At 53.8% G+C, this 4413-nt stretch overlaps 1 long non-coding RNA gene across 1 annotated transcript; it reads right to left on the reverse strand.

Moving 5' to 3' along the window:
- Nucleotides 1-423: 423 nt before the first annotated feature.
- On the reverse strand, nucleotides 424-2153 carry LOC142876415 (uncharacterized). Its single transcript, XR_012923319.1, has 2 exons — nucleotides 1217-2153; nucleotides 424-898 (listed from the first exon to the last, which is right to left on the reverse strand). It is a non-coding gene; the product is annotated as an uncharacterized LOC142876415 (long non-coding RNA).
- Between the last annotated feature and the right edge of the window lie 2260 nt (nucleotides 2154-4413).

Here is a 4413-nt window from a genome sequence, read left to right on the forward strand (position 1 = left end):
TTTACTCTCCCCACACCCCCAAGTCCTGCCAGTGTCCTGAGCGACTTCACTGCCCTCCTGGATCACCCCTCCAGGAATGTAGCAACTGCAGCAAAGATCAAAGGAAGACTGACCTTTGTTTTGCTTAGAACTTTTCCAATAGTTGCTCAACATTTGGAAACCACGGAGAACAAAACCCCTTGCGGTATCTTCAAGCCAACACGTCGCAGTGTCTCAGGCTGCGTGTGCATCTGTGGTGTTCAGCGACTTCACATTCACATACAAGCGTGTGACCCCTTCATGATGTCTTCAGTGCGCTCGTGCCTGAGATCTGTTACCATATATCATTTCCCTTTTATTTCTCCTTGATATTACTGTGGGGCCTTTATTTGGACATTTTGACATTTGAACATGTTGGACGTTTGAAACTACATATATGGTAGATAATATTATTTATGCATTTATTTCAAGGTAGTAAAGGGGATGCTGATGTTACAAGACATTTTTTATGTGTTGGGTGCGATGGAATTGAGAGCAATAAGTCTAGCCATTTGGCAGATGTCAGCAACAAGAAGAAATATTTTTCTGTTCGGAACTATCTTACTTTCCTCAATGACAGAGCCATAGCAAAGGCACACGGCCTGCCTTTCGCCAAGTTCATCGGGCATTGACACTGCTGGGGCCCCAGTAGCAGCTATAATTCTGGTTTCTCCACCCGTTCTCCTCACTAGCATCTCACGTGGCTCCCAAGATGACCAGCCCAGGAGACAGAGGGTCATGGCAGCAGTGCCCCCAACAGGCTTGGACAGGGCCCTCCTCCACTCAACCGTGGCTTCCTCTCTTGTTCAAGGCCACTACTTTTCCTGGGGTCTCACGGAGTCCCTCCATTTTTTCCTGAAAGGGCTCACACTTCACGGGCCTAAGGTCAGATTCAAGACAGGCACTGGTGACTCTGCGGTCCCCTTTTCCCCAGGCACATGTCCCCTGAAATGTCCCCCAGGCCAGGGCAGGCCAGAGCAGCAAAGCCCTCCCTCCCACTGCCGCCGGACAAGAGCTGGGCGCCTTCTCTGAGCCCCGGCGCCACTCCTCCACCCTGCCCGCCCTCTCGCAGGCTGTGTGGAAGCGTGTGTGTTCGGGAAAACAGAAGAGCAGAAACCGGAGGGCTTCATTTGGATTCCAAGCACAGGGTCCTCTCTCACATCCCCACTTGAACCTTCTCTGGGATTTCCCCGCTTACCGTGTCGCCTGCGTGTGCGGGCCGCACAGGGCTGTGCCTGCTCCTCCTCTGACAGCCTTGAGGCCGGTCCCTGCGTGTCGCTGCATCCCAAATAAACAGAGCTCCAACTCCAAAGGCAGTGACAAATAATGTGGATTTTTTACTGAAGGTTTTGTCAGACAACAGAGAAGTCACAGTGCTCCCCACAGCTCCTCCCGGCAAATGCCCGCAGCAGCTGCACGGCCTCCCCCTCTCCGCCCTTTCTTCCTTGCCCTGTCTTTCCTGGGGGCTCCGGCCTCCTGCCCCACACTCCTCCTCAAAGGCAGCGTGTAGAGCCCAGCCTGAGCTAGAGGCCACCTGCGAGGCCTTGGTTCATCTGCCCACTGTCTCCTGCTGGAAATTCTTATGGTCTGCAGCAAAGAGAAGCAGGTGTGCCGTTTGTTTGTGTCCTGGAGTCTCTTCCAGCTCAAGCCTGGCCTCGCGGCACCCTCCACGCCCTCCGGTAGCCGGTTTTGCCTTCAGCTGAAGCTTTGCTCAGGATTGTTCTTGCCAGACCCCACCTGGCCTGCAGGGACCCTCTGTGATCGCAGAAGCCTTTGGTGATAGCTTGGGGCACGTGTGGCTACCACGGGGCAAATCCACAGTCCCAGCCAGCCACCAGCTCCCACATCCACGTCACACCCCTTCCCTGGAGAAAGATGGCCTTTGCCACGCTCTTTTCCTGTGTCACCATCTGCCCAGATGCCCTTCATTGTCACAATCCATTCACGTTTGCAGGGCATGAGAGGGTGGAGGTGCCATGCCACAAAGCCCTGGGCTGTTCTGGGTTGTTCTTGGGGCTGTCTGACCCTTGCTGGGGGCCACGGGGTGCCAAGAGACCCTGCAATCCCAGTGGAACAAAGTCGCCACCTCAGACACAAATGAGGGAGTGGTGTCCAGCCAGGGCCGAGGGCCGATGGGGCCCTCAGATTAGGGCATTGTCCCTTGAGGATTTGGCCTGCATCCTCTCTGGCCTCCCATGTCCATCTGCCCTCTGATCCCAACCCCGACTGTGTCACCTCCCTCTCCTCCTCGCCTTGCTAAGCGCGGGAGTGCAGGTGCCCTCCAGGTTCTGCAGGGTCTAGCATTGTTCAGGAAAACCTGGCTAAATTGTCCCTGCACCCACTGGCTTCAGGCATTCCAGATTCTCGATGCTGTGCTGTGCACCTTGTCAGATGCTTCACTCCAAATGTTTCTGGAGTCCACACACATGTGGGGAGTGTCTCCCCACCCCTGGTGACTAACTCAATGCCAGAGGTAAGAGCCCTCCACTCACAGAGCCACAGAGACGATGGCTTTGGCAGCTGGGGGTTCCATATGGGTTGATTCTCCAGGAGCAAACACTGAAAGGAGGATTTACAGGCAGGTAATTTAAGAAGAGATCCCAGGAAGAGCCAGTAGGGAAGCAGCGAGAGGGGCACAAAGAAGGGAAGGAGGCTCAATCCCATAGAGGACTGGAGGCTGGTGCAGGCCACATGCCAGGACTGCCCTGTCCAGGGAGCAGAGGAGCTGCAGGATTTACACACTCGGCCCCTTAGTCACTGGTAACGGCTGTGCCACCCCATGTCAATTCCTGGTGACTTACACCCTTTGTGCATTTACTTAAAATGGGTTCCAGACTCTGAACTCAGTCTCTGGCGAAGATGGATGCAGGCTGTTGGAGGTGAAAGCACCTGCAAAAATGATCCAGGGGTTATGGATAGGCAGAGTGTGGACAGCATCAGCTACAGAGTCTCTAACCATTTCCTAATGCAAACTCGTCCTATCTTCCTATCTGAGGCCTGCACCTTCCCACACTCTCTGGTATGTTGCAGCCTCCACTCATCCCGGGAACAGAGTCCCTTTCTTGCTCCATGGTCTGTCCCCTGGCATCTGCTCAGCCAGTGGGTTAAGTAGATCCGGAACCCAAACAGCCCCAGTGCCTCTGCTCCCAACTCCTCCCTGCTCCAGGAAAGGATTCAACCCCTTAAGAGACTGGAAGTCTGCTGAGGCTGGAGTTTCCTACTTCCTCATAAAGCGGGATGGAAATAGGGCACACCATGTGGCCTGCAGGGCAGACAGCCTCCAGACAGGTGGGGGTGTCCGTCCTCTAATCCATCAACCGAGTGACACGGATTTCCCTCTGCTCCACGGGGGCTGACACTCACCCCTCCGCAATAGCACCTGAGCTCTCCACCGCCACTCAGGTTAGGAGGTGTCGCCCTCCTGGTAAGACTCTTCTGTTCTGTTTCTGTATCTTTTGCTGTCTCCAGATTCGATGTTGTGGAGAGAGCTTCCCACACCCCCATGGACGTGTGGGTGCCTCACCTCAACCTGGGGTCAAGGTGTCACTGGGCTCCCATTTCAGGGGGTCACCAGTCACTTCCTCTCCCCATCCTCCTCCTCACCATCCATCTCCCCCCTACTCCTCATCAAAAGAGAGGGCTGGCTTTTCTTTGGTCTGACGGCGCCTTTCCTGTTCAGCTTGTCATGGGGTTTATGGTCAGTGTCCTCAAACAGGTGGATTCTCACCCCTCCGGGTCTCTCCTGGGTGGAATTTCATTTAGATGTACCACCTTAGCAGTCCTGCCTCCCACTGCCTGTCATAACTCTTAGGAATCCTGACCAGGCCCCTATCAGATATGGGGCTTCCTTGATTGCTAAGCTATCTCCTGCCTATCTGCGGCCACCAAATCCTTTTTTTTTTTTTGAGACAGGATCTCCCTCTGTCACCTGGGCTAGAGTGCAGAGGCAAGATCATGGCTCAATGCCATCTCAAACTCCTGAGCTCAAACAATCCTCCTGCCACAGCCTTCTAAGTAGCTGGAACTACAAGCATGCACCACTACACCCAGCTAAGTTTTCCACTTTTTGTAGAGACGGGGGTCTCACTATATTGCTCAGGCTGGTCTCGAATTCCTGGCCTCAAGCAATTCTCCTGCCTTGGCCTCCCAGAGTGCTAGTATTACAGACATGAGCCACCATGCCTGGCCTGTCAAATCCATTTTGAAACCCAATCTCCAGTCTGCAACCTTGGCTCTGCACCTGGGTGAATTGTAAAGCAACTTTCAGTTGCATTGACAAGAACATTTGTGGCTCAAATTACTAAGTAAAAGGACAATTACTGGTTCATTAATGGAAAAGTCACAAGGGCAGTCAGCTTCAGGCTCAGCTGGATCCAGATGCTTAAACAACGGGTT

Source organism: Microcebus murinus, chromosome 2, assembly GCF_040939455.1.
Source record: "Microcebus murinus isolate Inina chromosome 2, M.murinus_Inina_mat1.0, whole genome shotgun sequence".
NCBI lineage: Eukaryota > Metazoa > Chordata > Mammalia > Primates > Cheirogaleidae > Microcebus > Microcebus murinus.